Source organism: Mandrillus leucophaeus, unplaced genomic scaffold (assembly GCF_000951045.1).
Source record: "Mandrillus leucophaeus isolate KB7577 unplaced genomic scaffold, Mleu.le_1.0 Scaffold187, whole genome shotgun sequence".
In the NCBI taxonomy this organism is placed as follows: Eukaryota; Metazoa; Chordata; class Mammalia; order Primates; family Cercopithecidae; genus Mandrillus; species Mandrillus leucophaeus.
The window spans coordinates 544,833-570,234 of record NW_012101887.1 but is presented as its reverse complement, the minus strand read 5'-3'; positions in this window follow the sequence as shown (position 1 = coordinate 570,234).

Here is a 25,402-nt window from a genome sequence, read left to right as displayed (position 1 = left end):
AGGGAGGGAGGGGAGAAAGGAAGGAAGGAAGGAAAGGGACGAGGGAAGGAAAGGGACGAGGAAGGAGGAAGGGAGAGACGAAAAAAGAAAGGAAGGATTCAGAGAAAATCCAGGCACTGAAAGAAACTTTAAAATGTTTTATTCAGAAAACTCAGAAAATAAGAGAAGATAATTGGATCTATGAGGAAGGAGGAGTAGGAAAAGAGAGCATGGAAGGGGAGAAAGAGGAACTACAACAACAGCAGCGGCAGCAGCAACTACGACTACACAAATATCATGGAGAAATAAAAAGGCTACTAAAGATGACTAATAGAAAAAAAAATTGAAGACCAGGTAAAGGGTCAACATCATAAAACAAGAGTTTCAGAGAGATAACAGAGAAAGGAAAGGAAAGAAAATTATCAGGAAGTGCTACAAAAAAAGCGCTTACAAAAGAAGAACAAATACCTTCAAATTGAAAGACCTCTTCAAATACCTAGCACAATGAATACAAATGGACCACACTAACGTACATAGTCATGAAATTTCACCCCCATGGCAAAAATAGAAATATTCAAAAGTTTCTCGAGATAAAAGTAACAGATTTTATTAATAGGCTCAAAATTCAGAATGGTATCAGACTTCCAAAAGGGAAACTGAATCTGGAGAAGCAATGGATTGACACCTTTAAGATATTGTAGACAAAACATCTCCAATATTGAATGTTTTAGCCAGCCAAACAAACACTCAATTGTTTTGGTAAATCAAGACATCTTCAGGCATACAAAAACTCAAAAATTAGATTCTATACACTCTTTTCCCAAGAACCCACTGGAGGATGTGAACCATCAAGGAAAAGAGTCACCAAGAAAGAGAAATGCACGAAAGTAAGGAAATGGGAATATAGCATTAAAAAGGTTAAGGGAATTCCTAGTAGATAATTGCACAGAAAGAACAACTGTACGGATGAAAGCCAGAAGGCTGGAGGACGACAGAAGGGTTATCTTAGAAACAAATTAAACTGGTAGACTTTCTAATATGCATGAATGGAACTGAAAGGAAATTTACACTTTGGTCACAGAGTTTGGAGACAAATTAATTCTGGGAACATGGAAAACAACTAAGAAAATAAATGTTGGATCACACTTTTTTGTTGTACACCTTTTTATTATTCTCTGTAAGTTTAAAATGTGTGATCAAAAGTTCATTATACTGCATAACTGTAAATAATATTTATATAGTCATTATATAAACAGTTAAGCTCAAGTAGAAAGAAGCTGCTAACCCAGATCAGCTATTTTGCCATGTAGAAATGCAGGGCCAAGTGTTGCCAGAACTTGCCATGTGGGCCAAATTATAGCTTCTGGCTATTCTGATTGAGAAATTAAAATGGTCACATTAGCTCACACAGAGGAAAGCTAGAATAAGGCTATGAAATCAATTGTGCAAGACAAAGATATTTTGGGTCATTCATGCCCAATTGGGGGAACCCAGATTTCTTCTCTGCCAAATAGCTCATATATCAGGAGAATAGCTTGGGATTCAAATATCAGAATGCTTCGACAGTCATCTTTTGAACAAAGCATTGCATCTGTAAGATTATCAGTCATGTTCTTGTATACCTAGTGCCATAGAACAATGACTTACATAGCAGACTCTCAGCAAATATTTGTAACATTTTTAATGAATGCATGAATTTTTACCTTTCCCAATGCCTTGAAAATGTTTACATTTCCCATAAGCACTCTGAAAAATAATTAATCATTCCACATTTTGTGCTACTTCTGTACTGGGTACATACCACATTTTTGGTACTCATCATTCTGTACAGAAAATATTTATTTATGTCTACCCTCCCAAAAGAATTTAATTTCTTTGAATGCAGGAATTATTTCTTTAAAAATTTTGTATCCCCACCCTGGTGGGGATACTCACCAACAGGTGACTTGTTTCTTTCTAGCCCCAGTTATAATGTATTGCATTTATTGAGTACTTGATAGGTACCAAACTTCTCATATAGTAACTTTACAACATTTAATCTTTGCAACAATCCTATAAGACAGGTACTATTACTATCACCATTTTACTAAAGCATAGTGCCTAGTATCCAGCAATTATTTACTAAATGTTTCTGAAGGAATGGATATACCTTTTGGATCTGGATATGTAGATGTGTTCCCAGAAAATGTGAGCAGATACATCACCTCTCAGGCTATGTGTCAAAGTAAAAATAATGATTTTCTTTCTTTACTTGTGACTTTGCACACATCTCTGTTGACCACGATGAATATTCAATTGGGAACCCCTTGGCAGAAGACACATTTGAGTATAAACTCAAAGCAGCACCAACACAGGCCATGGATTGTCGCAGAAAATGATCTTGAACGATAGAGAATATTATGAGAAGATAGTCTTAATCGAATGGTTATTTTGAATGTACAATAGAGTTAGGAAGGGAGTAAAGAAATCTTTTAAATTATTCAACATTTTAAGATCATTCTTGTGAAAACTTAAGATACAGGCTCTCTTAGTCTGGTTTCCCCCTAGAAGCACAGCCCGAGACAAAGGTTTGATGCAGGTAGCTAATTTTGGAAAGTGATCTAAGGAAAAAAAAAATTGGGAAACCAGGAAGAAATAAAGAAAAGACCTTGGGCCCAATGAAAAGACCTTGAAAAAGTTGTGGTTACAGTTGAAGATCATGAGGACTCAATCTCACTGAGAATATTCTGAGGAGGTATATAGAGTGAACCTCGGAACTATCTGTCCAAGATGTGACAGAGAAACTTATTTATCCACTACCTCCCATTGGTCAAAAGTTGCCCCTACAGGTGTTAGCCCTCTCATATTTCCAGGCTTTTGCATGCCCCCAAAATAGGTGAATTAGCACTGTAGGTATACTACAAGGCAGTAGCAGAGAAGGATCACACAGAAAACAAGAGGCAAGGGGTGAGGTTCTGGCAGGATACATTCAGACAAAAATAAAAAGTGGACTTAGAAGATGTGAGAGTGGCATGAGAAACGTTTACATGTATACAAGCTCATAGTGTACTTATAAATGGACAGACCTAAGTTTAGAGAGGAAAAGATAAAATGTGAACATTTTATGTGTTTTCAGCTAATTAATAAAATATCTTAAGCCCATACACTGTATAAAGCACTAAACCTGGAGTTGGGAGGAATGTAGAACAAATATATAATATGCATCCTGTCTTCATGCATCTTTAAAATGAGTCTAAACACCAACAATGTGAATAAAAACAGAAAATACAAAGTAAATGTAAATACAAAGCTGAAATTTGTTTGGTTCCAATTATATGGATTCCAGGAGTTCAGAGGAAAAAAGGGATCAATAAAGGCCAAAGCTGCTAAGCAAAGCCTCATTGAAGAAGTCGTACCTGAGCAGGCCCTGTTACGATGAACACATTTTGATAGGAGGAGAAAAGGACAATTTGAACGTATTGGTGAGGTTAATATTGCTACCATCCATATCCTCTTCTGGAGGAGTTAATCTATACACGGCCATTGTTGACCACATAGTGGTGTTTTCTACCAGACGGTGCCATATTCCCAGTACTCAGACCAAACAATGGCTCAGCTTAAGTGACCAGAAAAGTGTGGGTACACAGAAAAGAGAGGGAAGGAGGAAGGGAGAGAGATTTAGCTCTGATGAATCTATGCAGAGTTTTAAGATTTGAAGTTATTGAATCAATTAATTTTAATTAGAGCACACATGTAAGCTTATCATTTCACACTATAGTTTTTGATTCTTTGTGCTCCTAAAGGTCATAATCAGGCCCTTCCACCAGGTGATTTGCTTCTTTCTAGCCACAACAGTGTCAACTAGGAGTAGGCATCTGACTCAAGGGCTACTGATTCTTAGCGTTGTCAACAACCTGTGACAACCTTCGCCTTTTGCGAAAAGATAGAGAAGTCCAATAAGTAACTCATTCTTGAGAAGCTGAAATTAAAGACTGAACTATTGGGCAGCCTACAGCCCATAAAAAGATGCCACAAGTTAGGCTAGGGGCCAAGTAAGGCCGTGAAAAAGCATCAATTTTTAGACAAATGATTCTAGTTGGTAGAGAGTGGAAAATGCTGTATTCATAGATATATAGAGGAGAGAGAAGAATTGACATAAGCCCAAGAGACTGATCTGTCCTTAGATGTGTTTTCAGATCATCTTTCCAGGTCCAGGCCTCGTTCCAGCCCCAGGCATCTACTCTAACCATCAATACTCTTTGATTAATACACCTGACAAGTCTCTTTTTTGTTTTTTCAACTAAATAAAGATCAATTTGAGGGGGAAAGGGTGAAGAATTAAATCTATAAGTATACTGTGGAACAGAAAGATCGTCTTGAATACACAGTAGAGATTATGCATTGAAATTAATGGGAAATAGGTTAAATACTATGCCAAGAAACTTGGAAAATCTGGATTTGGTACTATTTATCATTGAAAAAATCTTCTCTATACCTGATTTTAAAACTTTCACAAAGTTTAGAATAAGAGACGACAAAGCCTTGGCCTTTCCTACAAGGTAATGTACACAAGACATAATAATGGGAGCAGATAGAAGCATAAAATATTCTGCAAGTCACACTGTCTGTCTGTAGAAATTATGCATACTTTCAACTTGACACTGTTTTGATTATATATCAAAACCACTTCTCTGCCGGGCGCAGTGGCTCACGCCTGTAATCCCAGCACTTTGGGAGGCCGAGGCAGGTGGATCACAAGGTCAGGAGATCGAGACCATCCTGGCTAACACGGTGAAACACCGTCTCTACTAAAAAATACAAAAAAATTAGCCAGGCATGGTGGCGGGCGCCTGTAATCCCAACTACTTGGGAGGCTGAGGCAGGAGAATGGTGTGAACCCAGGAGGCGGAGCTTGCAGTGAGCCAAGATCGTGCCACTGCACTCCAGCCTGGGCGACAGAGCGAGACTCCGTCACAAAAAAAAAAAAAAAAAAACCCACTTCTCAGTACCTTAAGCAAGAATAGTTATGTTTGATGGCCTCGTTTTCAGTCATCACATTCATAAGAGAGGGAATCCTGTCCCCTCACCCTCATTGAAAATGGTCAACAGATTATTTTCTGAGTTTGTTTGTGATGAAAGACTTTTTTTTTTATAGTCCCTCATAACACTGAATGGAAAAAGAAGAATCTCTGAGCTAAAACTAATTAGTTCTAAAACTAATAGGTAGGATAAGGCAAGCATAAGGGAGGCCTTGAGAGTTCATTAACATCTTATTAGGAAAGCATTTTAAATCAAACAAGCTTGGTTCAATAAATATTTATTTTTTGAGGTCTTTATTACCATTGCAGAGAGAGATAAAACAAATGACCAAGTGAAAAGAAGAGTAGACAGGTGGTAATTAAGAGCAGAAAAAAATAATTCTTAAACATTCAGAAGTTCTTGAGTGTAGTGATTGCTTTGCTATGACTGCAGTGATAATGAGGACTGTTCATTAGTTTGAAAGTAAAGAAAGGAAGGAAGAAAGAAAGAGAAAGAGAGAAAGAGGGAAAGAGGGAAAGGGAGAAAGGGTGGATGGAGGGAGGGAAGGAAGGAAGGAAGGAAGGAAGGAAGGAAGGAAGGAAGGAAGGAAGGAAGGAGAAAGAAAAGAAAGAGAAAAAGAAGGAAAGAGAAAGAAAGAAGAAAAGAAAAAGAAAAATTGTTGGCATACCAAAAAATGAAGTAAAATAATCTCTGCTTTTATTGTTAAAAGCATGGTTAGGATGATTTTCATACTAAAATCTCCTCACCTCTAAAAAGAATGGCATTTTTCAAGAGACAAGAGAGCATCAGGACAATATTTAATAAAATATTCTTTTCTTTCTTTTTCTTTTTTTTTGAGATGGAGTCTGGTGCGATCTTGCCTCCCTGCAGCCTCCACCTCCTGGGTTCAAGCAATTCTCCTCCAGGCCTGTGGAGGCCTCAGCCTCCAGAGTAGCTGGGATTACAGGCATGCACCACCACGCCTGGCTAATTTTTGTATTTTTAGTGGAGACGGGATTTCATCATGTTGGCCAGGCTGGTCACAGTCTCCTGACCTCAGATGATTTGCCTGCCTTATCCTCCTAAAGTGTTAGGATGACAGGCGTGGAGCCTCCACCCCCGGCCTTTTTTTTTTTTCCTTTTGATAGACTATCCAGGGCTATGAGAATCCAGGTATCCTTTTATATAGCGCAAGCCAATATGTTAAATTTGTATACCAAAAAACCTTATGAAATGGGAATTAATTCAGCTAAATTAACATTCACAGATTTTTAATGGCCATGCGATACTTCTCTATGCTACTCTGAAGTGCCATTCTCATGCTCTTTTTCCATTGACTGTTCTTTGCCAGAAAGAAAACAACACAACTTTCCACTTGCTTGCTTGATCTCTGTCAAATATCAAGCAAGAAATCATCCATTAAAAACTGATAAATGATAAGAAACTACCAACTGTCAGACAGTTATAAAAGCAGCAGGTCTCTTTCCTCGGAAAAATGGCAGAGGCTCCACTTTGAATAGAATGATATGTTTCTAAAGGATTATTTATAACAGAAGATTTACTTCCCCATTTTATAGAATATAAAAGACAAACATGAAAAAATCATGAGACTTTCCTCTTGTTTTTGCATGTTTTAGTGACATGCTGACCTGAGTCCAAAGACAGAGATAAAAAGCTTTGATTAAGGTTCTAGGTAATAAAGACCTCTCCTGTTTTCCTACTTACTTTCCCCTTACAGAGAGAAATGAAAGGATTATGGCTATATGTATCAGCTCTGAGCGAAGTTATTCATTAAAAGAAATTTCCCACTGGGGCTTCCCAGCTATGCTTTCATCACCCCTCCCTTAGTGGTGGGATACACGTTTGGTACAGCCTTTTGGGAATATCTTTAAAATTTAAAATACACATACTCCTTGATCCTGACACTTGTATTAATATTTCTGTAGGATTGATTTTGAGAAAGAAAAATCAGCTCCTGACATCCAAGAACTGGCCTGACACTTACAGTTAGGCCTTGATGTTGCCTGTCTGGTGCCCATAAAGATGTTCTGTTGGACATAACAGTCTCCTAGAACACCAACATCAGACAGGGTCACTTTGTGACTGTGAAGAAATGAGATCAAAGCAAAGCAAAACAACACTAGCAAACAAACAAAGACCACTTCCTTGAACCTTATCCAAAATTACCTAGCCACAATGCAAATTTTATAAATCCTTCCTAACACACTCTTAGGTGGCTCCTCATGATGTGTGTAGTCTCCATCACTGCAACAAGCAATAAGCCCAACTTACTTTCTGGTGGTCTTTGGCAAGAGGACAAGAACAGTTATTAGAGGTAGAATTTTTTTTTACAGGAATATTCATAATCACAAAAATAGGAGACACCAATTTGCTCAAAAATATGAACATGATTCAATTAGTTATGGCACATTTACTTTATGAAACAACTCAAAAAAAAGTAAGACAGATGCTTGAGTATTACAATGGGGAACTGTTGAGGTGTATGTTGGAAGACAGGGCAAGCAAATTAAATATCAATTACAAAGAATAGGATACTAGCCTATCTTTAAGGAAAAACAAATTGTGTGTGTGTGTGTGTATGTGTGTGTTTGTGTAGAAAAAAGTTTGGGAAGAATACACATCAAACTCTTAACAGCGACATGGGGAAGAAACAGAAAACTTCCCCATTTTAACATACACATCTTGTAGTTTTCTAAATTTCATAAGGTTTTGTAATTACATTGATAATTTTTAGAATGGATTATAATTTTTTAAAATTGGCTTCTCAGTAAATAAATGTCCATATAATTAAATAATGTGTGTGTATATATATATTGTACAGACTGAGTTTCCCTTATCTGAAATGCTTGGGGTTAGAAGTGTTTTAGATTTAGAATTTTCTTTTTTATTTTAGAATATTTGCATATACCTAATGACATATCTTGGGTATGGAACCAAGTCTAAACATAACATTCATTTATGTTTTACATATGCCTTATACATATTGCCTGAAGGTAATTTTATGCAATATTTTTAATAATTTTGTGCATGTTGCAAAGTTTTGACTGCATTTTGACTGTGACGGTTATTGATTTTGTGAAATAATTTTTACCATATTAGGTATAGTTCCTTTGGTTTTCTGATTCAAAAAGCCTCCTTTGAAACTTTTGTGCTGCCTCAATTAGTAGAGAACTATAAATCACAATCTGATATGGATTCCTTGTACAAGGAAGAAACAATCTCATGAACCTGAGGATACTTTTGTTTATTGAGAAGCTTTGCCATAGTCTTTATCCTGAAAAGACACATATAAATTTTTTACAAGTCTGTGAACTTTAAAATAAAGCCTTACTATTTGACTAATCAGGCTAAAACAAATAAGATGAGATTCGACCATGCTCTGGCTGGGTGTAGTGGCTCATGCATGTAATCCCAAAATTTTGGGAGGCCAAGGTGGGCAGACCACTTGAGGCCAGGAGTTCAAGATCATTCTGACCAATGTGGTGAAAGCCCGTCTCTACTAAAAATACAAAAAAAAATTAGCCAGATGTGGTGGTGTGTGCCTGTAATCCCAGCTACAAGGGAGGATGAGGCATGAGAATCGCGTGAACCCAGGAGGCAGAGGTTGCAGTGAGCCGAGATCATGCACTGCACCCCAGCCTGCATGACAGAGTGGGACTCTCTCTCAAAAAGATAAAAAAAGAAAGAAAGAAAAAGAAATTGATCATGCTCTGTTCACAATTGTAAATTACGGATCTTCTATATTGTGTTTCTTGACACTAGTGTCAGCCACATAATTTGTAGGTCCAAGTGCAAAATGGAGATGTGGGGTCCTTTGTTTAAAATACGAGAAAAATGTGCCGTTCATGGTACTAAAATAAAAACATTCTCCTTCTACAACTTTCTCTTTCTTGGTCTGTTGTAGTTTTTAATTTGCTCTTTAATTTCACACTCTCTGGAGCATGGCAATGTTCCTGGGCAAGTATAGACATTCACCAGGCACTCAAGAACTGGACTGTGATTTGGCCTATCTTGGAGTCCACCGGCTGCCAAGTCCCCCAGCTGGCCAGCAGCCAGACAGAAGCTTCATATCCTCCTTAGGAGAAGGGAAGTAAAGCTAGCAGTCTCTCTTTACCATAAGGCTGCTGCTCTAACCAGTCGCAGATGAATGAATCTGAGGATTGCAACCCTTGCCTCTAACAGATCTAACTCAAAACTGGATGGGGTGGAAAAAAACTTGCCTCCAGGAGTCATGTGCCCAAAAGCACTAAGATACTGCCAGCCAGCTGTCAAGCCCTGCCCCAAGATGCCATGGAGCTCAGGTATCCAGCTCCAGCCCTTCTTGTCTCGTTCCTAAACCCATGCCAAGGAGAGGGTTGTAGCAGTCTCTGAACCACAGCGGGGAGCTGGAAAACAGGCAGGGTCTGGAGAGCCCAGAGTCAGAGAGCAGGCAGCTGAGAATCCATCCAAGAAGGCAGAGAGGTGGCGGGAGGCGGGGACTAAATGTGACTCCAGGCTCCAAGTTCTCCTCTTCCCCTCACCACCATGCATACTCCATTATTCCATTGGACTTTGCTTTTAAAATAGAAATTCAAAGAAAAATTATTATAATTGTCAAGACAGTGACTGCAGACCATTCAATCTCAAGCTTGGGGCCCTTCTGAGCACAGAAGTCTGTATAACTACACTAGTCTTGTGCCCATGAAACGGGCCCTGCATGGCCCTTAACACTAAAAATAAAGAGAGAGATACAGATATATCGACTGGGCATGGTGGCTCACACCTGTAATCCTAGCATTTTGGGAGGCTGAGGCAGGTGGGTCGCCTGAGTTCAGGATTTGAGACCAGCCTGGGCAACATGGTGAAACTCCATCTCTACCAAAAAAAAAAAAGCAAAAAATTAGCCTGGTGTGATGGCTTGTACCAGTGGTTCCAGCTACTCCGGAGGCTAAGGTGGAGGGATCACTAGGGCCTGGGAAGCAGAGGCTGCAGTGAGCCAAGATTGCACCATTGCACTCCAACCTGGGTGACAGAGCCAGATCTCATCTCAAAAAAAAAAAAAAAAAAAAAAAAAAAAAAAAAAAAAAAAAAAAAAAAAAAAAAAAAAAAAAGAAAGAAAGAAAGAAAAGAAAAAAGATATATCATGATCACTGATATACCAAATTATTTTACAACAGAGAATATCATTACCTTACATCAAGTCTTTTATGAAATCTGAAACTTGAAAAAAAGTGCTTTACAGAATGCTGTGTAATCCTAAAACCTGCTATTCAGGAGTATCATTGGTTCATGAAACATATTATGTAAATAGTCACTTGAATTGTACATGCCATCCTTACTTTGGAGGAATTTTTCCTTTTTTCCTTTTGTGATTTCTTGACTGAGTTGAGAAAAAAACATTTATGTTAGCTTGTGTCCCTGCAGCTGCTGCTATCAAACCGGTACTAAAAGTATGCAGTCGTTTTTCCGAATCTAAACACAAAAACAAATCTTTGTTTCTACCACAATTTCTCACACTTATGTTTTTATTTTTCTTAGGGTTTTTAAAAATTAGGTATAGCTGCTGAATTTTATCAAATGCCTTTCCAGCATCTCTTATAATTTTTTTCCTTTAATTTGTTCATGAGTTAATTTATTTTGTTACACTTCCCTGATATTGTCCTATCCTTCCATTGCTGGAATACACCCTAGTTGATCATAGCATATCTGGCTTTGAAAATCTGACATTCTAATTGTTATTATTTTATTTAAAATGTTTGCATTTGTATTCATAAGTGTGACTGGTCTGTAGTTTTTCTTTACCATCATTTTCAGGTTTTATTATTAAGTTTAATGCTTTATTTATAAAATGAAATAGAAAGTTTAAAGAGTATTTTGATATCTATTATTTAAAGGTAAGATAGAATTTAGTGGTAGCGTTACAGTGCGTAGCTAGTTAGGCACAAGCAGGGCAGAAGAGGGCTTTACACACACATACATCAGGAATGTCAGGTGACCATCAGGTGATGGTCAGACAGTTATTAACTATCGCTCTAAAAGAATAATTGGTCACAGCTGGTGCCAGAGACAAACAGTCTCCTAATAGATACAAAACACCTGAAACTGGTGATCAGCAGCTTCCTGATAAGATCTCAAAAGCTGGGTAAGTGGGCTCAACCATGTACGTGTCGACAGCCCACCCCGAGGGAAGAATCAAGAGAGAAGTGACGCAATACCCCAGAAGTATGCTAACGTGATAAACACTCACTCCTGCTCTAAAACTTGCCTCGGTGGCTCCTTCTGCCCTTTGCCCCTCAGTCAAATTCTTTCTCCTGAGGAAGCAAGAACTGAGATTGTTGCAGACCGGTATGGATTTGCTGCTGCTAACAGTGGAGCGTTTAGTACTGGTATGTTTTTTAGTGGCAAGTCTTAATCACTTTTCCAGGATCTTTTGTGGTTACTGATTTATTAGTTACTTCTGTTTGGATCCATCTTAGAGGGAAAGAGAGAGACACATACATACATACACATTAGAATTTCAAACGTTTTCCAGTAGAATTGCACACATTTTTTTACCATTTTAATATCTTGTAAATATGTATTATATCTTACTCCCAGTATTTTTTATTCATCCTTGCTTTAATTTTATAGTTGTTTTCTGTTGTTTAAAGTCAACTTTTGCTTTTATTAATTTCCCTTAGAAAACTTTGCTTTTTTGTCTAATGCCTTACAATGAGTAGTAGTTTCTGTTATTTTATTATTTCTGCTTTAATAATTAAGCTATTTAGGGCTAAAAAGTTTTCTTTAAGTTCATCTTCACTGTGTTGCATTGATTTTGATATGGCTTCTTTTCTCAATTTCAAGATAATTTGCAATATCACCTTTGACTTCCTTTTGGATCCAAAGATTTTATGTAAGAGTGTGTGCTTTAATTTCCATGTAGTTAAGTTTTTCAGTCATTTTAAAGTGTATTGATTTCTAATTTTACTTTAATCTGATCAGCAACTGAGACATATGTATAATATTCCTACCATCTTTAAGTATTGCTTCTGATCAAGAACATGATCAAATTCTGTGAATGTTTAGGAGACATACAAAACAGTGTATTCTCTATTCAAGTAGTACAAATTTATACACACACATAAAATCAAGTTATTGAGTATATTAATAAATTCCACTGTAACCTTCATTACTATGATATCTACTAGAACCTTATTATTTAGAAATGTTGAAGTGCATTATTTTCCTCAATAATGGTATTTTAATCAAATTGTCACTTTTGATTTATCTTTTTTAAATTTGGTTTTTGCTTACTATACATGATAGCTATATTGACTAATCATAGAGTTTGATGACTATTTTCTTAAGCTGAACTTTTAAAATCACTTCCTTATGTATCTTTCTCTTCCTTAATGCTTGTAACGTTAAATTCCTCCCTCTTTGATGTTAATATTGCCAGTATGCTTTCTGATAATTATTGTTAGTCTTGTCTTTTTTACCCATTCTTTTATTTTCAGCTTTTCTTCATATTTTAAGTGTGTTTATTTTAAACAGTATGGAATAGATTTCATGTTTAACTCAGTCTGATAGTTTCTGCTTTAAATAATGTTATACAGCTTCTTGATATTTCATATAACATATATTACTGTATTACTTTTTTTTACTTCTTGTTCTTAATTTTTGCTGTTTTTTCCCTAGTTTCTATTCATTCCCTTTGTTCTTTTAACATGGAAGTTCTACTGTATTTTCTTACTCTACAAGTGGTTACTTGTCTTTCCTTGACAGTCAAATACATATTTTTCTACTCTTATAAGAAAACAAGATGTAACGTATTTTCATCACCACTGTTGCTATTTCCTTTTCTGTCTAATAGGGCATGATTTTAGAGTCAGTGTTCTCACTTCTCACTCTCTTCACCCCCTTTGATAACTTTGATTTGGCTTTTACTTCTCAGCCTCTTCCTCTTTCCCAGCCTTATCTCAACTGGTAAACTTTGCTGAGATAATTTAGTATTTTAATTTCCAGTAATTACAAAGTTTTTTTCGTACAATATATCTTTTCTTTTCTTTCTCTTTTTCTTTTTTTTTTTTTTTTTTTTTTTTGAGACAGAGTCTCGCTCTGTCACCCAGGGACCCACGCTAGAGTACAATGGCACGATCTCGGCTCACTGCAACCTCTACCTCTCCTGGGTTCAAGTCATTCTCATGCCTTGCCCTCCCAAGTAGCTAGGATTGCAGGCATGCACCACCACGCCCAGCTAATGTTTGTATTTTTAGTAGAGATGGGGTTTCTCCATCTTGGCCAGGCTGGTCTTGAACTCCTGACTTCAGGTGATCCACCCATTTCAGCCTCCCAAAGTGCTGGGATTACATGTGTGAGCCACTGCATCCAGCCTTCTGTTTTAAGAGTTGTTTTTTAACACTTAGATTACACATTCCCAGTCATCCTCTCATTAACCACTTAAGTATAATTTCACATAGCATAAATGTAAATATATAATATAAATTTTTTACATAATTTATGTTGTATGTATATACCATATACATATACATACACACATATACATACATATATAGATTTTGCTCATCACTTTTTCTCATCTCATCTTCCCCTATTTTGAAGTCTGTTCTGATTCATTTGTTGGTTAGAACCTGCATATTTTCTTTAGAGACGGTATACTGAAAGCATACTCTCTGAATCCTTACACATTTGCAAATACCTATTTTATTTTAAGCAAACAGTATCTGGACTGCATATAGGATACTCAGGTGGCAGCTCTCTTTTCCCTGTAATACTTGATGTTTCTCATATTCACTCTCACAAATAAGAAGTTTAATGTCACTTTGCTTTACCTTCTATAAAATTTCTGTTTGGAAACTTGCATAATTTTCTGTTTATATTTACAGTTGGGAATTTTACTTATATGTGTCTTTAAGTTCTGCCTGGAAACTAAATTTTCAAAAGGAAAATTTCGACTTTTTTGGCTTAAATTTCTTCTAGCATTTATTAATTGTTGATTCTCTTCCACCTGTTACTTTTTCTTCTTCTGGACCTCCTAGTTGGTCTTCTTGATAGTTCCTTCTAGTCCCCCTCTTTTTCCCTCATGACTTCTGCACCTTGGAATTTCTACTCTGTGTTTTGAGATATTATTTCCATTTCATCTTCAAGATCACTATCAGTCTCTTAATGGAAACCACTGTCTCAGTCAATTCGTTTACCAATTTATAATTTTAAAAATCTTAGAGTTTTGTTTTCTTTCAATTTTGGGAAAATAAAGTTACTATGATGTATTGGAATCTCCTTAAGAGCTCTGCTTTTACGATATTTGTCTGTTTAATAATTTTTCAAAGTAAAATTCATGTAAAAGCATTTCATAGTGAACAACAGACAATTAGTACATTTACAGTGTTGTATAAGCACCTCTATGTAACTTCAAAACATTTCCATCAATCCAAAGTAAAACTCCCCTCAGTTCCTGATAACGAACAAAATGCATTCTACCTCTGGATTTATGTGTTCTAGATACTTCATATAAATGAAATCATATAATATGTGGTCTTTTGTGCCAGCATCTTTCACTTAACCTAATATTTTGAGGCTCACCTACCTTGTAGCATTTATCAGTACTTCATTCTTTTTAATGACTGAATGACATCTCATTTTAAATACATATCAAAACTTGCACATTTATTTGTTGGTGGACATTTATACTCTTTCTACATTTTTACTATTGTGAATATCAAATATATGGTTTGCAAATATTTTCTTTCATTCTGTGCGTTGTATTTTCACTTAAACTGTTCTGTGATGCACAAAAGTTTTTAATGTTGGTAGAGACAAATTTATTCTATTTTTCCTTTTGTTGCTTATGCTTCTGGTGACATGTTTAAGAATCCATTACTAAATTCAAGGTTATGAAGATTTACTCCTTTGTTTTTTTCTAAGAGTTTTATGGTTTTAACCCCTACATTTAGGTTGCTTGTCTATTTTGAATTCATTTTTGTATGTGGTGTGAGGTAGGGGTCTACCTTAATTCTTTTCTATATGATGTAAGAAAGGGGTCCAGTTTTAATCTTCTACATACGGTTAGCCAGTGATCTCAGCACCATTTATTGAATAGGGAATCCTTAACCCCATTGCTTGCTTTTGTCAGGTTTGTCAAAGATCACACAGTTGTAGGTGTGAGATCTTATTTCTGAGTTCTGTATTCTGTTCCATTTTTCTATGTATCTATTCTGATATCAATGCTGTTTTGGTTACTGTAGCCCTGCAGTACAGCTTTATTCTATTTTTTTTTTTTTTTTTTAGATGGAGTCTCACTCTTTTGCCAGGCTGGAGTGCAGTGGGGTGATCTCGGCTCACTACAACCTCTGACTCCCAGGTTCAAGCAATTTTCCTGCCTCAGCCTCCTGAGTAGCTGGGACTATAGGCACACACCACCATGCCCAGCTAATTTTTGTATTTTTAGTAGAGATGGGGCTTCACCATGTTGGCCAGGATGGTCTCGATCTCTTGATCTTGTGATCTGCCTGCCTCAGCCTCCCAAAGTGCTGAGATTACAGGCATGAGCCACCGTGACTGGCCTGCTTTGTTCTTTTTGCTTAGGATTACCTTGGCTATTTGGGCTCTTTTTTTGGTTCTATATGAATTTTAAAATAGTTTTCTCTAGTTCTGTGAAGGATGTCAATGGTAGTTTAATAGAAATGGCATTTAATCTATACATTGTTTTTGGTGGTATGGCCATTTTCACAATATTGATTCCTCTTATCCATGAGCATGGAATGTTTTTTCCATTTGTTTGTGTAATCTCTGATTGCTTTTAGTGGTGGTTCATAGTTCTCCTCGTAGAGGCCTTTCACCTCCCTAGCTAGCTGTATTCCTAGATATTTTATTCTTCTTGTGGCAATTGTGAATGGGAGTTTGTTCCTGATTTGGTTCTCGGCTTGATTGTTGTTGGTGTATAGAAATGCTAGTGATTTTTGCACATTGATTTTGTATCCTGAGACTTTGCTGAAGTTGTTTATCAGCTTAAGAAGCTTTTGGGCTGAGACCATGGGGTCTTCTAGATATAAGATCATGTCATCTGCAAACAGAGATAGTTTGACTTTCTCTCTTTCTATTTGAATGCTTTTTATTTATTAATCTTGCCTGATTGCCCTGGCCAGAACTTCCACTACTATCTTTATAAGAGTGGTGAGAAAGGACATCTTGTCTTGTGCAAGTTTTCAAGGGGAATTCTTCCAGCTTTTGCCCATTCAGTATGATGTTGGCTGTGAGTTTTTCATAGATGGCTCTTATTATTTTGAGGTATGTTCCTTGAATACCTAGTTTATGGGAATTTTAAACATGAATGGATGTTGAATTTTATCAAAAGCCTTTTGCCCATCTATTAAGATAATCATGTGATCTTTGTCTTTAATTCTGTTTATGTGATGAATCACATTTATTGATTTGTGTAGATTAGCCAACCTTGCATCCTGAGGATAAAGCCAACTTGATTGTGGTGGATAAGCTTTTTAATGTGCTGCTGGATTCAGTTTGCCATTATTTTTTTGAGAGTTTTCACATCAATGTTCATCAAGGATATTGTCCTAAAGTTCTCTTTTTTGTTGTATCTCTGCCAGGTTTTGGTATCAGGATGATTCTGGCTTCATATAATGAGTTAGAGATGAGTTCCTCCTCTTCAGGTTTTTGGAATAGTTTCAGTAGGAGTGGTACCAACTCTTCTTTGTACATCTGGTAGACTACAGCTGTGGATCTATCAGGTCCTGGGCTTTTTTGTTTTGGTTTTTTGTTTGTTTGTTTTTGGTTTGTGGGCCATTTATTACTGCCTCAATTTCAGAACTTGTTATTGGTCTATTCAGGGATTCAATTTTTTCCTGGTTCAGTCCTGGGAGGATGTATGTGTCCAGGAATTTATCCATTTCTTCTAGATTTTCTAGTTTATGAGCAAAGAGGTGTTCATCATATTCTCTAACCATTGTTTGTATTTCTGTGGGGTCAGTGTAATATCATCCTTGTTCTTTTGATTGTGTTTATTTGAATCTTCTCTCTTTTCTTCTTTCTTAGTTTAGCTAGTGGTTCATTTTATTAATATTTTTTTAATCAGCTCCTGGATATTGATATTCTGAATGGTTTTTCATGTCTCTATCTCCTTCAGTTCAACTCTGATTTTGGTTATTGTTTTCTACTATCTTTTGGATTTCTTTGCTCTTGATTCTCTAGTTCTTTAGTTATTTAGGTTGTTAACTTGAGTTCTTGCTAACTTCTCAATGTGGGCATTTAGTGCTATAGTTGTGTCCCAGAGATTCTGGTATGCTGTATCATTGTTCTCATTAGTTTCAAAGAAGTTCTTGATTTCTGTCTTACTTTCATTATTTACCCAAAAGTCACTTGGGAGCAGATTATTCAACTTCCATGTAATTGTATGGTTTTGAATAAACTACTTAGTCTGGATTTCACATTTGATTGTGCTGTGGTCTGAGAGACTGTTATGATTTCAGTTATTTTGCATTTGCTAAAAAGTGTTTTACTTCTGATTATGTAATCAATTTCAGAGTAAATGCCATGTGGTGATAAGAAGAATGTATATTCTGTTGTTTTGGAGTGGAAAGTTCTATATATTTCTATAAGGTCCATTTGATCTACTGTCAAGTTCAGGTCCTGAATATCTTTGTTAATTAGTTGTCTTGATGATCTATCTAATATTGCCAATGGGGTGTAAAAGTCTCCCACTATGAGTGTGTGGGAGTCTAAGTATCTTTGAAGGTCTCTAAGAACTTGCTTTTACGAATCTGAGTGCCCATGTGTTGGGGTGCATATATATTTATAATATAAGCTCTTCTTGTTGAGTTGAACCCTTTAGCATTATATAATGCCCTTCTTTGTCTTTTATGATATTCATTGGTTTAAAGTATGTTCTGTCAGAAACTAGGATTGCATCCCTTTCTTTTTTCTGTTTTCCATTTACTTGGTAAATTTTCCTCCATCCTTTTATATTGAGCCTATGTGTGTCATTGCATGTGAGATAAGTCTCTTGAAGACAGCATATAAATTTGTCTTGCCTCTTTTTCCAGCTTGCCACTCTGTGTTTTTTAATTGGGGCTTTTAGCCCATTTACATTTAAGGTTAGTATTGATATGTTTGGATGTGATCCTGTCATCATGATATTAGCTGGTTATTTTGCAGACTTGTTTATGTGGTTGCTGTATTGTGTCACTTGTCTGTGTACTTCATTGTGTTTTTGTAGTGGCTGGTGATGGTCTTTCCTTTCCATATTTAGTTTTATCATGCTCTACATGCTCAGGGAAATTTCTCTAGGAATGAACTATAGAAAAGATCCCTGAAAGTATAGTCTTTGTAAAAGTTTTTAAATCAGAAAATGTGAGTCCTCCAACATTATTCTTCTGTTTCAAGATTGTTTTGGCTATTAAGGGGCACTCAAAATTCCATATGAGTTTGAGAATTAACTTTTTCTTTTTTTAAAGAAAAGGTCATTGGAATTTTCCTAGAGATTGCATTGAATATATAGATTTATTTGGGTAGTATGACATCATAATAATATTAAGTTTTCAAATGTATTAACACTAATGTATTTTGATTCATTTAAGTATTCTTAAATTTCTTTCAGTAATGTGTTGTAGCTTTCAGTGTACAAGTCTCTCACATCTGTATTAATCAGGGTTCTCCAGAGAGACAGAACCAATAGGGTATATATAGAAATATATAGAAAGAGATTTATTATGTAGCATTGGCTCACACAATTACTGAGGCTAAGAAGTCTCATGGTCTGCCATTTGCAAGCTGAAGACCCCAGGAAGCTGATAGTATAGTTTCATTCCAAATTTGAAAGCCTGAGAACTGGAGGGCTAATAGTGTAAGTCTCAGTCTAAGTTTGAAAGCCTGAGAACCAAGACCACTGATGTCTGAGGGCAGGAGAAAATGGATACCCTAGCCCAGGCAGAGAGCCAATTTACTCTTCCTCTGCCTTTTTGTTCTGTTCAGCTTTCAGTGGATTGGATGATGTTCACCCACATCAGTGAGGATAATCTTCTTTACTCAGCCTACCACTTCAAATACTAATCTCTTCTGAAAACATCCTCACAGACACATCCAGAAATACTTTATCAGCTATATGGGCATCTCTTAGCTCAGTAAAACTGACACATAAAATTAACCATCATAATCTCCTTGGCTAATTTTTGGGGAGCATTTTATTCCTTTGGATGCTACTGTAAATTGAATTAATTTCTTAATTTCTTTTTTAGATTGTTTATTGGTGGTGTACAAGAGCACAATTGGTTTCTATGCATTGATCTTGTACTCAAAAACTTTGCTGAATTTGTTTATTGGATTTAGTAGCTTTTTTATGGATTATTGGGATTTTCTATTATGTCATCTGGAAACAGATAGTTTTACTCTTTACTTCAATTTCAATACCTTTTGCTTCTTTTTCTTGCCCAATTACTCTGGCTAGAACTTCCAGTACAATTTTGAATAGTAGTGGTCAAGGCAGCCTCCTTGTTTTCTTCCTGACCTTAGAGAAAATGCTTTTATTCTTTGATCGTTGAGTATAATGTGTATAGCTGTGGGTTTTTCACAATACCCTGTATCGTATTGAGGAAGTACCCTTTCATCTTTTGGCTTAGTTTGCTCTTTGTTTTTTTCTAATTTTTAAGATGTACATTTAGGTTATTGATCTTTACTTACATTTTAAATTTAAGTTTTCATTTGTTTCTTCCAGCAGTTCTTTTTTTCTTCTAGTTCTTTCTTTTTTCTTTTTTTTCCCCCCCTCATGAGTGCTGTATCCCCTTAAGTGATTTGGTATTTTTCTTTGACTACTCACCAGGATTCAGCCAGCCACTGGGCTACCTTAAGCAGTGTCAATTCTAAGAGTGGTGGTAATCTCAGTGACCTTTACCTCAGTGAACTTAGCTGCAGAGCAGCCAGCAAGTTACCAGTGTTTTCTCTGACAATGTAAAGAAATCTCTCTGCTTCTAGACTCTTCTGTTTTAAAGACAAGTATTATAGCCATACTATCTACAAGGTAGAGAAAACTCACTAGCCCACCTAATAAGATTCCCTGTATCTTCTCAGATCCATCAGGCTTGAATACAGCTCCTAGAGATAGTCACAGGAGTCTCCATGAGCCAAAATTAGTCTAAACATTCTCCCCACTTGTTGCTTCAGGGTTCTTTGCTACTGGTGCACAATCTATTGTCTATTCCAGGAGGAAAATTTCAGTATGTTCTCTCTTTCCAGACCTGGAAAACGTCAAGGCTTCTAGCATCACATTTCCACATACCTCTGCCTATCAACATAGCAGCTGCTGACTCAGGAAAAGTCATTATCTAAACTGAAGTTGAGAACATACATAGGGCAATGGTGGTATATTTTAGCTGCCATCTTCCCAGTCATTTAAAAAAATGTATATATAGGGGCCAGGCATGGTAGCTCATGCTTGTAATTCCAGCACTTTGGGAGGCTGAGACAGGTAGATCACTTGAGGTCAAGAGTTTGAGACCAGCCTGGCCAACATGGTGAAACCCCACTCTACTGAAAATACAAAAATTAGCTAGGCATGGTGGTGCATGCCTGTAATCCCAGCTACTCAGAAGGCTGAGGCAAGAGAACTGCATGAACCCAGGAGACAGAGGTTGCAGTGAGCTGAGATCATGCCACTATACTCCAGCCTGGGCAACACAGCGAGACTCCATCTAAAAAATATATAAATATAAATATAAAAATAAAATGTATAAATAGGTAATTATTTTTTAATTCTAAAGGACAGTTTTGTTATGTCTTGTAGCTATCCTTTATACATTGGAATAGATCTTAGAATTTTAAATGAGAAATAGGATTAACATACAAAAATTTCATATATGGATAAATTTTCAAGTATTCATCTCAATTATTCATCTACTTTATGTAAATAATATAATCACCATGATCCATAAAGAAATAGATATTAGTATTTGTTCCAGGAAAATAAATTGCATTTCGTGCTATAGCCAAATTATTTCTTTTAACCAATGAGTAAACCAATCAAAACACAGAATTAGGAAGTAGAAAATCTCTTCTGTGCCAGGCATGGTGACTCATGCCTGTAATCCCAGCACTTCGGGAGGCCAAGGTCGGTGGATCACGAGGTCAAGAGATTGAGACCATCCTGGCCAACATGGTGAAACCCCCTCTCTACTAAAAATACAAAAATTATTTGGGCATGGTAATGCACACCTGTAGTCCCAGCTACTCAGAAGGCTGAGATGGGATAATTGCTTGAACCTGGGAGACGGAGGTTGCAGTGAGCCGAGATTGTGCCACTGCACTCCAGCCTGGCAACAGAATGAGACTTCGTCTCGAAAAAAAAGAAGAAAATCTCATCTGTGTATTTTCTCCAAGCAAAACACAAAGCTTCACTTATTTCTTGTCTGAAAATAATTTTTTTAAAAAGTCACAGAAAATAGGTGAATTGAAACTTCAGAATAAACTTACTAGTCAGAAAATCTACCCAAAGTCATCAGAACTGGTGACTGATTACAATCAGAATAGATTGTAATTTGAACATACACTGTGTCATAATCTTAATAATCTTTATAAGGCAGTGGTTCTTAAATGGCATTTTTTTTCAGTTATTGACAATAAATAGAATGTCGTAAGTCCCCTAGAGACCTTTTTGAAACTGTTATTAAAAAACACTGTCCACACTTCCAAAAATCTATTGCCAAGTTTTTTTTTCTCAAAATATTTTTCTCTAGTTTTCCAAATTATGAACAATGAGTTACTGTTTCAACATTCTCTCACACAATCTCCATTTGACTGATCATCCAACCACATCAAAATTCAAAAAGCACATTCCTCATTATTCATATACTTTATATAAGCAATAATTTTGAGATTAACTCAAATCATGTCTGCAAATATATATTAAACCTATAGCAGTTTCACCCTTTTGCTTAGAGTAGTCTCATAAGCTTCTCATTTGTCACCATTCACATAGCGAGAGATTTTTCACCAACTGATAATAGATGAGAAAATAGTAATTTAAGAAGGTGCTATGAATAATACCTTTTGTATCTGTACTTTGCTTATTTGCCTTAGAGTTTTCAAATGCTTGTTTTCATTTTCTTAGTAAGCTCATTTTTTGACAAATAAGAGAAATGAAACTATTCTTTAATTATACTAGTGAACCATGACAAGAAATGAGTGGGAAATTTTGCTTGCACAATTACATGATGTTCAAATTAACTGATTCTATATTTTAAAAGGAAAATATACTATCAGTTTTATATCTTTGTCATTATCTATACATACATTTAATAGCTTTTTAAAATACCAGTTTTATTTCCTATTTGAATAGCTTGCCAATACTTACCATCTGAACAACATTTCTCTGCTTGCAGCTGGTCTTTGCTTATGACACTGTAAGGTAACATATTGTGATTTGGAAGCGCAGCTGTGACTAAAAGTTCCAGTGCACTATTCATGCCAAAATGAACATAGTGCAGATTGTTGCACAGGACTCAAACTTCAAAGATTTACGCAAACTGTGTATCATTCATACATATTCATAACTCATGGATTTTATTTTTAATAACTTTTAACATAATAGTTTTTTTTGAAATTTTGAGAAACAAGGAAAATTATGAAGAAACATCTAATGTTTACATCTACCACTAACTTTACATTTCAGTGTGTATCTTTTTATAAATATATATATACAGTCTCCCCCCAGTAGAGATCATACTATACATATTACTTTGAAGACTACTTTCCATACTAAGTATAATATCATACAATACTGGGGATTTGTTTATCTTTAAATTGCAATTCTTCTGAGGTATAACTGTAACTAGAGCATCATTCCATGCTCTTAATAGTAAATTTGTTTCTTACAGATTCCCAACTGCTCCTTGAATTTTGCCTAGGTACTTATAAGAATCTACTCTCTTTCAAATAATTAATAAAAATGAGTACCCTGGTGGCTTAATCTCATAATAGGTATGGCTTATACAAGGTAAAAGGTCTCTTAGTAGTTGTATTTTAATTATTAAACTCTAAATTGTTTTAGCATTTTCCCTTTTTTTATTTTTTATTTTTTCTTATAACTTTAACATTTTTTTAAGATTCAGGGAGTACATGTGCAGGTTGTTACATGGGTATTATGGTATGATGCTGAGGTTTGGGATACAACTGATCCTGTCACCTAGGAGGTGAGCATAGTATGCAATAGTTATTCAGCCCTTGCCTCCTCCCTTCCTCTCCTGTCTAGTAGTCCCCAGTATCTACTGTTGCCATCTTTATGTCCTTGAGTGCCCAATGTATAGGTCCCACTTATAACTAAGAAAATGAGGTATTTGATTACCTGTTCTTGCATTCATGCTATAAGGATAATGGCTTCCAGCTGCACCTATGTTCCTGCAAAGGACATCATTTCATTCTTTTTTCATGGCTGTGAGAATTAGCATTTTAAAATATGTAAGAGTCTGTGAAAAAGCTGGGTAGAGCTACTGTGTATGTGAGATTTTTATTGTTGGTAGGTTTTTTTTTATTAAGACACATTTAGGAATGTTATTCTAAATGATGAAAAGTATTTAATATTTTAGTAATTTATGAAAGTTAAAAAGCACCATGCATAAGTAGATAATTTTTTTTGTTTTGCATCCAGTTTACTCAAACACTTTCTTTTGCAAAGGTTACTTAGAAATTAACTATGAACCCATTAAGGGACTGACCTGTGTGTTTCTCTTCATCCTCAGTGCCTAACACAATAATTTTTTGTTTGTTGCTGCTACTACTGCTTCTACTGGTGTTGATAAAATTGATAAAAAAATTATTTTGCTTTCTGCTTTACTCTATTGCTCATCAATAATTTGAGAGAGTTAATAAATACTTAGGTAACTTTCAAGATGGAGTTCAACAAATATGAAATAATAAGGCAAAAAATCTAAGCTTTATCTCCTGGTAGAAGTATTAAAAAGACTTTGAAATTAGGGTATAAAAATTGATTTGGGAGGATCAATTATGTGCCCAGATTCATAGGCAAAGGTCTTGCAGTGAAGAACTCACATCTCCCTTATTATTCTGGCCTTTCTCTCCATTCTTGCACACTAAGTAATGCCCTCGGCCCTTTGCCCTTTATAGATAATGTATTTTATGACAATTACTACTGCTCTTTAAGCACCCTATATTTTTAGCAACAAACTATATTCTTAAGATTTAACATATCAGCTACAAAGCAACAAAATATTCTTGGTGTTCAACTTATTTATTGGTGTTTGACATTAGGGGAAAACAAATATGATCTGAATGGTATCCCTGGACCCTAGATACTGAAATCCTGCAACATTTAAGTGTGGATTGGCTGGAGCTATCAGAGGTCATCATCTGTAATTCCTCAGAGAATGGGGTTACTAAAAACAGTATCTCCAAATTGGAAATAAAGTTTTTATTTGCAGGCTTTCTCTTTGGATGCTTGCTAATGATGAGAAGGCTACACTGGGTGGCAAAGTGAAGACTGTTTCAATAGGGAAAGAGCCTTAGTTAAAAAGTTTTGCGAAACTCTTGAATGCTCAGCTTGCTACAATTACATAGTATATTTGCCATGATTCCATTGTATGTCATAAGGTCAGTAGGTTTCATCAGAATCTATAAATCTAACACTTAAGGCCTTATCAGATTATCCCTATGACTTCATAAATTCTAAGGTTACATGGATAGCGAAGTCTCAATACCAATAATACTGTACTTACCTTAAATTTCTATTTATATTCTTAATACTTATAAATAGATTGATGCTTAAAATAAGTTTATTTCCTTATTTTTAAAGTTTGCATTAAAAATAAGTAAGCTCATAACATCTCCTGCAGTTTAGCGTGTGCTCTTTCACTTCTTACAACAGATTTAGATAATGGAGTCTGGAGAAACATGGAGGTGATGACAGAAGGAAAATGTCATAGATGGAGGAAAAAAGGTAACTAAAACTGATTGAAAGAACTCCACAAACATAAAATGTCTCTGTATATTCACTTTCTTATACCATTTATGATTTAAATCAATGATCTACTACAAAATATTTGCATTCACTACTTGAAATTTACTTCATTCGCATTTTTTTTGTATTAAGGTTTTGACAGTGAACCGTAAACCCTAAAAATAGCCCATCTTCATTTTCTTCATTCTTGGAAACCCTCTTAATATAAGAGTTTTGCTTTCTTGCCCCATTCCAGCTCCATCAGCATTTCTGTCTGTATCAAGCATATTTATGCATATAATCACTTACTATTACCTTCTCTATCTCTTTTCAGTTTGCATGAATACAGCTTAAGTCATTTAAAGATCCCAGATATGTGCTAATTAGAGTGTCCACCCTAAAGGTATCAGTAAATCAGACTGCTGCTAATCTAGTCTCTCAATGTATTACTTTGAAATGCCCTACGATGCATAA